This window comes from Panthera pardus, unplaced genomic scaffold (assembly GCF_024362965.1).
Source record: "Panthera pardus isolate Hobbes unplaced genomic scaffold, ASM2436296v1 HiC_scaffold_7, whole genome shotgun sequence".
NCBI lineage: Eukaryota > Metazoa > Chordata > Mammalia > Carnivora > Felidae > Panthera > Panthera pardus.
The window spans coordinates 16,135,397-16,149,738 of NW_026527002.1; the positions used below are offsets into that span (position 1 = coordinate 16,135,397).

At 35.7% G+C, this 14,342-nt stretch overlaps 1 protein-coding gene across 5 annotated transcripts in view; it reads right to left on the bottom strand.

Annotated features, from left to right (window-relative positions):
- The window catches only part of PDE7A (phosphodiesterase 7A), a 150,146-nt gene that overhangs the window by 105,791 nt on the left and 30,013 nt on the right, over nucleotides 1–14,342 (bottom strand). Inside the window, exon 1 of one of the 5 annotated variants that reach the window (XM_019421234.2) lies at nucleotides 608–744. The exons of the other annotated variants lie outside the window; for them this stretch is intronic. The gene's annotated coding sequence lies outside the window, so the exon portion shown is untranslated. Of the gene's footprint in view, nucleotides 1–607; nucleotides 745–14,342 lie in introns of those variants that run through there. 5 annotated transcript variants of the gene reach the window in all.

Below are 14,342 nucleotides of genomic sequence, written 5' to 3' on the forward strand. Positions count from 1 at the left end.
TGGGGAGTGAGGTGGGGAGTGAGGTGGGGAGTGAGGTGGGGAGTGAGGTAGGGGTGGAAGCCAGGCAGAGGCAGACAAATGAATTGAGTTAGTGTTGTATGCCATAAATAAAACAAGGTAAAAGGACAGACGGGGGAGGGGTGCCGTCAGGGAAGATTCCTCTGCAGAGTGGACTGCGACTTGAAGGACAAGGAGCCATGGCAAGATCTTGAGTCTCAGAGAAGAGCAAGAGCAAAGTCAAAGATGGGCACAAACCTGGCACGTTCACAGGAAGAAGACCACTGTGAAAGAAGAGGGGGCTGAAAAGTTGGCAGGTACCAGATTATATGGGGCCATAACATGAAAAGGAGTTTGGATTTTATTTTCACTGTGAAAAGAACGCACTGACGTTTCGGCAGTGGCATGAGCTGACTGCATTTAAAAAACTACTTCAACAGATCTGTGGAGAAAGAATTCTAGTGACACGACGCTATCACAGCAGGCCAAACATGCCTTGGGCTGGGCAGGACTGACAGCACTAGTGGTGGTGGAATCAAGCAGAATCACCACAGAGGCTGTTTTCAGCTCCATCTTTCAAACCAAGCACAAAGGTCTTTCTAAAACCCACCTTGGTTCTCCCAGTTCATCTGTGCCGCTACTCATCTTCGTATACGGTCCTGATGAGGACACATCAGTACTGCAATTACAGATTTACATAGCTCCTTTTCCTACTGGACCAAGCTCCAAGAACCAAGGCAGGAAACCGTTTTATTCACCTGTGACACACCTAGCAGAGTAGCTGGCGTATAAAAAGTGCTCAGTAAGTGTCTGCTGATGGAAAGAATGAACAAATACATTTAAAATAATCAAAGCCATTTGTATCCATTTCCTAGGGCTGCTGAAGTAACAAGCTTTGTGGCTTAAAACAACAGAAACATATTTTCTCAGTTCTGGAGGCTCCAAGTCCAAAATCAATGTTGGCAGGGCAGGGCCATGCTCCCTCTGAAGGCTTCAGGGAAGGATCCTCCTGTGCCTCTTGGGAGTTGCTGGTGTGCCCTGGCAATCCTTCGCATTCCTGGCTTGTAACCTGCATCATTCCAAACTCTGCTCCATCTTCAGGGGGCCTCCTTTCTTGTGTGCATCCTCTCCTCTCAAAGACATCTGTCACTGGACTTAGGGCCTGCCCTAATTCCATATGACCTCATTTTTATTATATCTGCAAAGATCCTTATTCCAAATAAGGTCACATCCTAAGGCTCCAAGTAGACATGAATTTTTGGTGGACACTATTCAACCCACTACACCATTCAACACCATGGACTGCCTTTTAAAGTGGTAATCTTCTCATCCTAAAAATGCACAAGCAAAAACTGAGTAGCCAAAATCTGGATGTTCAACAGAAGAGATTTCTACATTGCCTTTGTAAGTCCCTTTAAACCTTTCTGCTTTCAGTTTACTCATCTATATAGTGAGGAAACTGATTTCTATAGTCTCTTCTAACATTAATATTCTATGATTCTGGGCCATAAGTTTTCTTGATGACTTTTCACATTTTATAAATGTTATGCTAATGTAGAGACCCTCAAATACTTGAATAAATTATAACAGAAAGCTTACCTTCTCAGTTTTGAAACAGGCAAAATACTTTTTTGTAAACTATCTGCCGCCAAAGTTACTTACTTTCCCCATTAAAAATGCAGTGTATTCCTCCATACATCAAACCATTACACTTCCATTTTAATAAACCACTTTGAATACTTACTATGTGCCAGTGAACAACCTACTTCTGACCCATCTATTTATACTTATTAAATTATTAGCTAACTAGACCTTTCTTCATTATTTCTATATAATAGGTCATTTAATGGTAAGTTTAAAAAAAAAATAACTTTACTGATTTCCCTTATTACGAAAGTGATATTATTTTTGTTTAAAAAAATTCACGAGTACAAAGATATTAAAATTAGAAGTCCCAGTCCCAAAGATAACCACTGTAAATATTTTGCTGACCAACCTATCAGACTTGTACGTATGAATACATTGGTGAACAAAATATCCTTCATGTTTTTATTTACAAAAATCAGATGTTATGTAGAAAGTTACATAAACAGGTTAATACAAATACTACTCTGCAGCTAGCATTTTCTGCAAACTGTTATGTATATTTTTCCAAAACAAATATGGATATAAGGCATCATTTTACTGGGTAGAGTTTCATGCTGAATTAAAACAACATATTCTAACCAACCGCCAGACTGGTAAGCACTGAAATAATCTAAATATCCATCATTCTAATGTTGCAAATTGTTACCAAAATAACCTATGAATATATGTTTTAGCAAATTTTTGCAATTATCCCTTCAGACAAATTCCAGAACTGCAGAAAGGGTAGCATTCATACTTAAAATTTTGATTTGTAAAGACCTACTACCCTACCCAAAAGCTGAATCAAATAATGCTCCCAGCTCCATATATAAGAATACCCATTTTCTCATACCCTGCTAACACTGGGTTTTATCAGTCTTTGCCAGTATGAAAATATGTTTCCCCCACCAAAAATATTTTTCTTTCTTGCTTTCTTTTCTTTTCTTTTCTTTTCTTTTCTCCCATTCATTCATTCATTCATTCGGCACTTCCTTTATTACTAGCAAAGCTAAATATGTTTTCCTACATTTGTATTTCTTCCTGGAGCTGTGAGTCTTCTGCCAATTTTCTAATGAGTAGTCTTTTTTTCCCCCTATAGATCTTATTTCTATTGCCCTGTTCAAAGAATACCTCAGGTATAAGGCAAAGATGTTTCCTCTCATCATTCCTTTTCAATATTACACTGGAAATCCTAGCTAATGTAATAAGACCAAAAAAGGAAACACAGTATAGATTGGAAAAGATGACATAAAACTATCTTTGTTCACAGATGCCATAACTGTCTATGTAGAAAATCTGAAAAAATGGAGCAGGGGGTGGGGGAAGTCTCCTAGAACTAATGAGTAATTATAGCAATGTTAAAGAGCAATAAACGAAATTTGAAAATTGAAAACACAATACCATTTACACTAGCACTCCCAAAAATGAAATACTTAGGTATAAAACTAACAAGATATGTACAAGATCTATATGAGGAAAATGACAAAACTCAGATGAATAAAATCAAAGAAGAACTAAATAAATGGAGAGATATTTAATGCTCATTAATGAGAAGACTCAATATTGTCAAAGTCTTCCCAACTCGATCTGTAATTTCAATGCAATCCCAATCAAAATCCCAGTAAGCTATTTTGTGGATATCAACACACTAATTCTAAAGTTTACATAAAAAGGCAAAAAGATCCAGAGTAGCCAAGATAATATTGAAGAGGAAAAACAAAATTGGGAGGACACTACTGGACTTCCAGACTTACTATAAAACTACAGTAATTAAGACAGTGTGGTATTAGTGAAAGAACAAATAGATCAATGAAACAGAATAGAGAAGAACCAAAAAACAGACCCACAGAAATATAGCTAACTGATCTTTGACAACAGAACAAAGATAGTCTGAAGCAAAGATGGTCTCTTCAACCAATGATCCTGGAACAACTGGACATCCACATGAAAAAATAAGTCTAAATACAGACCTTACACCCTTCACAAAAATTAACTCAAAATGGATCGCACACCTAAATATAAAAAACTATTAAGACTCCTATAAGAAAATGTAAAAAAAAAAAAAAAAAGCTGGACTTAAATAAAATTTAAAACTTCTGCTCTACAAAAAACAATATTAGAATGAGAAGACGAACCACAGAATGGGAAAAAATATTTGCAAAAGACACATCTGATAAAGGATTGTTATCCAAAATATACAAAGAACTCTCTTTTTTAATGTTTATTTATTTTGAGAGAGAGAGCACAAGCGAACACACGAGCAGGGGGCAGTGGGCAGAGAGAGAGGGAGAGAGAGAATCTCAAGCAGGCTCCTCACTCGATGGGGGCTGGATCTCACAAATGGTGAGATCATGACCTGAGTCGAAATCAAGAGTTGGTTGCTTAACTGACTGAAACATCCAGGCACCCCTACAAAGAATTCTTAAAACTCAGTAATATAAAAACAACTCACTTAAAAAATGGGCCAAAGACCTTAACAGACACCTCACCAAAGAAGATATACAGATGGCAAATAAACATAGAAAGATGCTCTACATCATATGTCATCAGGAAAATACGAATTAAAACAATGAGATACCACTATACACCTATTAGAATGGCTAATCCAAAACACCAACAACACCAAATGTTGGGTGAGGTTGTGGAGTAACAGGAATTGTCATTCATGCTGGCGGGAACGCAAAATGGTATAGCCACTTTGGAAAGTAGTTTGGTGGTTTCTTATGAAACTAAACATGCTTTACCTATATGACCCCACAATCACATTACTTTTGTATCTACCAAAAGGAGTTGAAAACTTATGTCCACAAAAAATCTGCAGAGTAAGTCTGTAGCAGTTTTTACTCATAAGTGCCAAAATTTGGAAGCAACCAAGATGTCCTTCAGTAGGCGAATGGGTAAGTGGTGGTACATCCAGACAACACTATTCAGTGCTAAAAAGAAATGAGCCATTAAGAAAACATGGAGGAAACTTAAATGCACATTATTAAGTGAAAGAAGCAAATCTGAAAAGGCTGGGGACTGTAAGAACCCAACTACATGACATTCTGAAGAAGGCAAAATTAGGGACAATAAAAATATCAGTAGTTGTTACGGCCTGGAGTTGAGGCATAATTAGGTAGAGCACAGAGGATTTTAAGACAATGATAATACTCTGTATATTATTAATGATGAATACATATAATTACATATTTGTCCAAATTCATAGAATGTACAACACCAAGAGGGCAACCCAACGTATAGTGTGGACGCTGCATGATTATATCAATGTAGGTTCATACAATAGTAACAAATGTACCACAGTCTGATGTGGGGTGTTCATTATGGAGGAAACTATACATGTGTTGGGGCTGGAGGTATCTGGAAAATCTCTGTACATTCCTCTTAATGGTGCTGTGAATCTAAAACTGATGTAAAAAAAAAGTCTTTAAAAAATGTTTGCCTTTTGGAATAACTTCACTGTTTTTCTTAAAATGTTCACTATGAAGAATTCGGGGAAAAAGTAAAATGAAGTAAAAAAAATATTTAAAAATTCCATCACCCACCATTTCATACATAAAAGGCTACAGAATGAGCAATTTATAGATCAGGAATATCATTTTATTCCTCAATGTAAAAAAGTTTTACTCTTAGTTTTTAAAGTATAGGTGAAATACAACCTTCCTTATAAGAAAAACCTTTCTTTATAAAAAAACCTTCTTTTATACATAAATCTCATTTCAGCAAATCAAATGGTATCATTCCAACTGGCCCATTATAATTTCAATAATGGCTTTGCTTTATCTCTGATTATGTTTTAAGAAGTAACTCAAACATGTTTTAAATTGAGTGTGTTTGTACTCTAACTAGTTCAAATAATCACTGGACTATATAGATGCTTTGCTACTCAATAATGTTCATTAAAGAAAGATTGCTATTTAAGGAAATTACAAAGATCAATCCTTTTACAAGGAAGCAGGGGATATAGTAAGAAAAGCAACAAAGTTGGGAAAAACAAATTTTTAAAACTCTAACTTCTCTACTTTCTAATGGTCAGATCTTGGAGAAATCACTTAGCCTTTCTGAATCTCAACCATCAACTCTTTAAAATGATTTATAGGGTCCCTTTCAAGGACTGATACCCTAATTCCATTTCCAAGGAAGTCATAGAGTGATTAAGTATGAAGACCTGGGATCAGGAGCAATCAAAAACCAGAAAAAAAAACCAACGTTGATTTATGAAGTATTTCTGTATACCTGCAGAAAATGGTAAAATACAGCAAAAAGATAAGAATAAGATGGAATACAGTAAACCCGTGGTCTACCAACTGTGTCATGCATGTATAACCCTTAGAAGTACACGAGCATGGAGAGTTTCAAGGAAATGGATTTCTCAGCTCTCAACTTCCATCTATACAATTTTCTAGAACCATTCTGCTAAAACAACATATCAGTTTTCATTTACCTCCTCTGCCCTTTCATCTCTCCCCCTCTACTACCTCATAAAGGAAACCGTAACACTCAGCACTTCCTGAAACTTACTGTGGAGCTGGTGTCTAACAACATTTGAAGAGCCAAATGGAGAATTCAAAATATCTGTGGTGAGGAAGTTAATGATTCTACACACTGGGTATCCAGTTATTTTCAAGTTAAAGGGGTCACTAATTTCTACTTCCACAAATATAGACATTAAACCAAATCCACTTACTACTTGACCAATTATTCGGATTATAGATCACTTTGCTGTCAACTTGGAAGAATGGGTGATATGGCTAAAATAAAGTACGTTTTATAAGCATCTACTAAATTCATGAGATTTCTCAGTACTTTCACTATTAAAGTAAAAAAGTTAGAAAGGTAATACAAAACACCATCTTATCTAAATGGTATTTATAAATGGATAAACTATAAATATTTATGAAATTTAAAATAGAATCCATTTCCAAAAATGTTGTTTTAATACTTTTTAAATTTCATAATTTACACGTTGTTTTTCTACTGACTATAATTGTATTGCTTACTCAGACCAAAATAAATTTGATATGGCTTTATGGACATAGGAAAATTTAAATGTTTTTAATTATAATTGTTTTTGCATAGAACTCAGAAGAACTGGGTGACAATTTAAAGCATTTTTTTATTCCCATTCACTAAATACATGAATGAATTTACTTTTCATTATAGAAAAGTATGATCGTGTGATTGATAAAATTCTTTCCAGTATAAAAGAATACATTAGGATAAGATGTCAATGCTAGAAAAATACAAATGAGTTCAAAGAGAAAAATAAGGAACGTAAAATTCTGACTGTTAAAATTAAGATATTGTTCATATATTTTTTCTTTTCTTTTTTTTTTTTTTTTTTTTTTGAGAGACAGAGGGCACAAGTGAGCGAGAGGCAAAAAGAGAGAGGGAAAGAGGGAGAATCCCATGAAGGAGAGGGAGAGAGGGAGAGAGGGAGAGAGGGAGAGAGGGAGAGAGGGAGAGAGGGAGGGAGGGAGAGGGAGAGAGGGAGAGAGGGAGAGAGGGAGGGAGAGAGGGAGGGAGGGAGAGAGGGAGGGAGGGAGGGAGACAAAGAGAAAGAGAGGGAAGAAGCAGGGCTCATCTGAAGCGAGAACTGAGCTCACCCATTGCAGGACTCAAACTCACAGGAACCGTGAGATCATGACCAAGCAGGAGTCAGATGCTTAACTGACTGAGCCACCCAGGCACCTTGTTCACATATATATTTTTTTAAATGGACAACGTAAAATATCAAGTTTTAAAAATTTCCATAATGTATTTTAAATTGTTTGAATTTAACAAAAATTCTATCATTTACAAATACTGAAACTTAGAGGAAAAATTCGAGATGTATGAGAAGGTATATAGTTTTTTGTTTGTTTTTCCAATTCTTTGAAGGGGTATAGGAGCAAAAGAACCAAAAAAACCCTAGTAGTGAAAGTCAGAATATATCACTTGTCTTAACCTTCCTCCTAAGATACTGCCTACTGGACATCCCCATCTGGATGCTCCCCAGACACTTGAACTCAACATAATCCAAAGTAAATTTATTCTCTTCCCCCAACCACCCCCCCAGAAAAACAAAACCTGCCTCCTCCTCCTATCTGTATTTTTATTATTAGCTCCATGATCTACCTGGTCTCTTAGACTAAAAGAGTGGGAAATTTTTTTATTACCTCCTACACCAAATCAGTTCCTAGGACCTAACTCCTAACGATCTCTATTCCTTGTGCCACAGTAATCGTTTAAGGTCTCTTCACAGGCTGTCATCAAAAAGTTCTTCAAAAAAATAACTATATACATATATAAATATATATATATATATATATTTAATACAGTTGACATATGATGTTATAGTTTCAGGTGCACAATACAGTGATTTGACAAGTTTGTGCTGTGCTCATCACCAGTGTAGCTAACATCTGCCCCCATACATCCTTATTACAATATCATTGACTACATTCCTTATGCTGTGCCTTTTATTCCCAAGAATTATTCATTCTATAACTGGAAACCTATATCTCCCACTCCCTTTTACCCATTTTGTCCAATTCATCTATGCCCCTCCCCTCAGGCAAACACCAGGTTTGTTCTTTGTATTTATAGGTCTGATTCTACCTTTTGTTTACTCATTTTCTTAAAAAAGATTCCACTTATTTCACTCCATATGAGTGAAATCATATGGTATTTGTCTTTCTCTGACTTATTTCACTTAGCACTATACATTCTAGGTCCATCCATGTTGTCTCAGATGACACGATCTCATCCTTTTTTATGGCTGAGCAATATTCCTGTGTGTGTGTATCGTGTGTGTGTATCATATGTGTGTATGTGTATCTTCCTTATCCATTCATCAATTGATGGACACTTAGGTTACTTCCATAACTTGGTTATTGTAAATAATGCTGCAATAAACATACAGTATACCTTTTTGAATTAGTGTTTTTGTTTTCTTTGGGTAAATACCAAGTAGTGTAATTGTTAGATATTTCTATTTTTAAGTTTTTGAGGAACCTCCATACTATTCTCCACAGTGGCTGCATCAATTTGTTCCCACCAACAGTGCACAAGAATTACTTTTTCTTCACATCTTTGCCAACACTTATTATTTCTCATCATTTTGACTTTAGCCATTCTGACAGGTGTGTGGTGATCTCTCATTGGTTTTGATTTGCATTTCCCTGATGATGAGTGATGTTGAGCACTTTTTCACATGTTTGTTGGCCATCTATAGGACTTCTTCGGAAAAATGTCGCTTTAGGTCCTCTGCCCATTACTTAATCAGATTGTTTTCTGGTGCTGAGTTGTATAGGTTCTTTATATATTTTTCATATTAACTGCTTATTAGAGCATATTGCAAATATCTTCTCCCATTCAGTGGGTTGCTTTATTTTTTTTTTTACCTTTTTTAAATTTACATCCAAGTTAGCATATCGTCCAACGATCTCTGGAGTAGATTTCTTAATGCCCCTTACCCATTTAGCCCCTCCCCCCTCCCACAACCCTTCCAGTAACCCTCTGTTCTTCATATTTAAGAGTCGCTTATGTTTTGTCCCCCTCCCTGTTTTTATATTATTTTTGCTTCCCTTCCCTTATGTTCATCTGTTTTGTACCTTAAAGTCCTCATATGAGTGAAGTCATATGATATTTCTTTCTCTAATTTCGCTTAGCATAAGACCCTCTAGTCCCATCCACGTAGTTGCAAATGGCAAGATTTCATTCTTTTTGATTGCCGAATAATACTCCATTGTGTGTGTATGTGTGTGCACACACACACACCACTTCTTTATCCATTCATCCATTGATGGACATTTGGGCTCTTTCCATACTTTGGCTATTGGTGATAGTACTGCTATAAACATGGGGGTGCATGTGTCCCTTCGAAACAGCACACCTGGATCCCGTGATAAATGCCTAGTACTGCAATTGCTCGGTCATAGGGTAGTCCTACTGTTAGTTTTTTGAGGAACCTCCATACTGTTTTCCAGAGTGGCTGCACCAGCTTGCATTCCCACCAGCAGTGCAAAAGAGATCCTCTTTCTCCTCATCCTCACCAACATCTGTTGTTGCCTGAGTTGTTAGCCATTCTGACAGGTGTGAGGTGGTATCTCATTGTGGTTTTGATTTGTATTTCCCTGATGATGAGTGATGTTGAGCATTTTTTCATGTGTCGGTTGGCCATCTGGATGTCTTCTTTGGAGAAGTGTCTATTCATGTCTTTTGCCCATTTCTTCACTGGATTATTTGTGTTTTGGGTGTTGAGTTGATAAGTTCTTTGTAGATTTTGGATACTAACCCTTTATCTGATGTCATTTGCAAATATCTTCTCCTATTCCATCGGTTGCCTTTTAGTTTTGCTGATGGTTTCCTTCGCTGTGCAGAAGATTTTATTTCGATGAGGTCCCAATAGCTCATTTTTGCTTTTGTTTCCCTTGCCTCTGGAGACGTGTTGAGTAAAAAGTTGCTGTGGCCAAGGTCAAAGAGGTTTTTACCTGCTTTCTCCAAAATCTCCAAAGAGGATTTTGATGGCTTCCTGTCTTACATTGAGGTCTTTCATCCATTTTGAGTTTATTTTTGTGTATGGTGTAAGAAAGTGGTCCAGGTTCATTCTTCTGCATGTTGCTGTCCAGTCTTCCCGGCACCATTTGTTGAGGAGACTGTCTTTATTCCATTGGATATTCTTTCCTGCTTTGTCAAAGATTAGTTGGCCATACATTTGTGGGTCCATTTCTGGATTCTCTATTCCTGTTCCATTGATCTGAGTGTCTGCTTTTGTGCCAAAGTAGGTTGCCTTTTGTTTACTGATGGTTTCCTTTGCTGTGCAAAAGCTTTTTATTTTGATGTGGTCCCAACAGTTTATTTTTGCTTTTGTTTGCCTTGCTTTAAGGAGACATATCTAGAAAAGTATATCTATGACCAATGTTAAAGATATTACTGCCTGTGTTCTCTTCTAAGGTTTTTATGGTTTGGGGCCTTACACTTAGGTCTTTAATTCACTTTGAGTTTATATTTGTGTATGATGTTAAAAGGTGGTCCAGTGCCATTTTTTTTTTTTTACATGTAGCTGTGCACTTTTCCCAGCACCATTTATTGAAGAGACTGTCTTTTCCACATACTGTCACCTCCTTTGTCAACAATTAATTGACCATATAATCAAGAGTTTATTTCTGGGGCTTCTAGTCTGTTCCATTGAACTGTGTTTACTTTTGTGCCAGTACTATACGGTTTTGATTACGACAGCTTTGTAGTATAACTTGAAATCTGGAATTGTGATACCTCCAGCTTTGTTGTTGTTGTTGTTGTTGTTGTTGTTGTTTTTTAAACAATAATTACACTTAAATTTACTTTTCAACATCTCTCATAGAGGATGAAACTACTTTATACTTATTAGAGCTATACAAAATTACCTGTCATGCATATAATTGAGTTACTCAAAGAAATTAGAGAATCATGAAGTTGGAAGGAACCAAAAGAGTCAATCCCTTTGACAATATCCTTATCCAGGTATCTTTCAAGCTGTTGTCAATTTATAGCCTCATGAAGTACCCTGCTCTCTGTCGGGACATCACTGTCAGAGATCCGGGCCCAAATACAACTTGTTGCACGTTTTCTAAGATTATTGTGATTTAAAAAAAGATTTATGCTAGCAGAAAAACAATGGTAAAATTACACAAAATTCTAAACAAAAAGTTAAAAATTAGTTAAAATTTAACATACAGAGATAGCTTCAGTTAGCATTTGGGGATACATCTGGCTTTTTTTTTTCCTTTTTTTTGTTTGAGTATGCATGGTGTGTAGATATGTATATATTTTGTGATTTAGTTTTAAACAAAATTGGGATAAACTGTTGATACTCAGTTTGTTTTTATTTTTTCACTTAATTATGTTATAAGCAATTCCCCATGCAATTATGTATTCTTCAAATTCTTCAAAATATTTTAATGGATATATAATATAGCAAAACTAAAAAATATTAACTTTTAGTCAATCATTTGTAAACTACTTATCATATATCCTTTAAATTTTTCAAAGCATTTTTGTGGTTACATAATATAGAAATAACAAATACTAAATACTCACAATATTATAATTTATTTAATCATTTATAAATTACTTGTTGTTTCTAATTTTTCACAGTGACGAATACGTGATGAATATCCTTGAAGATCAATCTTTATCTACATTTCTAGTTATTTGCTGAGGATAGAGTCCCAAAAGTAAGGGAAAGTATTAATTTTTTTATTCAACTGCTAAATTACCTGTCAGCAAATTTACAATTTATAATCCTACTAGCACTGCGTAGCATAATCTTCATGTCATACACTTGTTTGTTTGTTTTTTTTTTTTTACTTTGTCAATCTTAAGCAAGTATCATTCTTTTAGTTTGTTTCTTTATTAGTATGATTACACACAAGATCTCCCTATTTCCCTATTGCTTTTACCTATTCATCCCATTCTACTCTTTGCGGTAACATCCTTTTCCCATGTTGTAAAAGGAAGTAGAAGAAAATGCATAGGTGTTAGGGTCAGGTCAGAATGACCTAGGATTTGATCCATTTCCACTACCTAGCTGTGTTACCTTGGACAAGTGACAACTAAGTTTGTATCTTCTCCTGTGTATTGTCAACAACCCTCACAAAGTAGAAACAGGGTATAGCAATCAAGAACATAAAACCAAACAAAATCTAAATTAACTCCCCTCCTTTTTCTCATTTGCATGGTAGTCCTTCACATATTGGAAGACAGCAACACTCTTACCGTCTCTCACCAACTGCTCTTCTATCCCTATCCTTTTGGCCCAAATCTTGGGGATTCCTTTCTCCAAGCTAAATGTCTCCAATTTCTTCACTCACATATCAAACAATATGCTTTCAAATTACCTCATCATCTTGGTATTTCAGAGTATGATTTAACCTAGTCATGTTCCCCTAGAAAGTGGCATCTAGAACAAAATCCAGATGTGATTTGAAAAGACCAGAGTAAAGGTTATCACTTCAAATCATCCAATTTGTTTTCCATATCCAGATCCACGAGCCAACAAAATCTATAATCCATAAACCTAAAAGACTGTATTTACCTCACTTTCACCAACAAGGCAGGCCAGGTTAAATGTGAGGGTGTGGAACACTCTTGAAGTTCTTGTGATGCCTTGGGCAAGTAATGTAGTAATGTCTCTAAGGTCAGTTTACTCCTTGGGAAAATGGGAGTAATATCACTTATCTCAAAGGGTTTTTGGAAAGATTAAAAATATTAATTATAGTATCTGGCATGTAGGAGGTATTCAATAAATAGAAACAATTACCACTGAAGCAAGACTACTGCATCTTTATTAAGCACCATTTGTCAAGTACTTTACATGGTCTTGAGCTAGAGCTTGGTCTACCCAAAACACAGACGATGGAGTAGATGTTAACCAATTAACAACTCATCTTCTTCTCCAAATTCTGCCCTGCTCTGCTTTCATCCTCTCCTCCCTCTTGCCATCATCTTCAGAAAATGAAGAGCCATCTCCACCAGCAGGTGGAGGAATGGAGCAGTCACCTACAATTCTTACTCAAAATTACAAGGAGACAAGAGACACTTCTGATTTCAACCATAAGATCACTGGCACTGGTCCATTAGGAAGGGTACCTGCCAGCAGCTAAAATGAAGTTCTGCAAGCTTCAAAGACTCATCTACAAATGTAGGGTTTTTTTCCTTTCCGAACATACTACTGATCTACTTCCTTTCCTCATATACTACACCTGAATGCAAACATACAAAAGTATCATTTATTTTGTGAATAACCTTTTGAAAGACACATTTGACAACAATATAAAAATCAACAGTCTATGTTACATTTAGGCAAGAACAGGCCATTTAAATGAGGAAGAGAATAAACACTCAATTTTTTCTCTCAATTCAAATAGATCCAAGCAATATGTACAATAAAAAAGTTTTAAGTTGTTTCTAAATTAGAAGATTAAAAATTAATTGTTGAACTTTTCTGGAGTGGCCAAACAGAATGTAAGAATGCCCAGATTTTAAAGATCTTTAGTCAAACGACTTCTAACAAAATTAGATTTTAAATAAACACAGTCTTTAGTACAGAAAATTAAATTCCTTAAGATCTGCATGCAATGAGAGTTCTTTACCACCTAAATTTCCTAAGTATATTTAATCCTACTAAATGGCTATCAATAGTCCCAGGCAAAAAATCTGAATTAAGCTAAGCTTTGTCTACTTCCTCTTTCTTCAGCTCTTCTCTTCCCAAATTTGTCTCTATACTCATCCCTAGAAAAGAAGTCAATTCCCTAAAATTATTCTAAAAATTTTCTTCATGAAAAGAAAAAAAAAGGAAGGAAAGATGGGTTGAAACTTACCCTAATGTATTAGAAGTCTTATCAAACTGCCTCAAAGAGAATGGATAATACCTCTCCTTCTTTCCATCCAAAATGAGCTCCCTAATCTTTGTTTCCTGAAAAGGATGTAATATTTTACCTCTTGCAGGACATTTGTGTTTAAAAAAGAATTCTTGGGTAGGCAGTATGTACAGCTGATGGAACTCTAAGCATAGCAACAAAGCAGAAAAATCTAGGCATAGGTCTAAAACCTCTTCAAATCACATCCCATACATTAAATGTGTTCCTGATGACAACTTATAAACTAGCAATTTGAACACCCTACTCCTCAATCAGAACACTCCAAATACACTATAGATTTACATTAATATTATGTTTGAGCATATATTTGAAGTA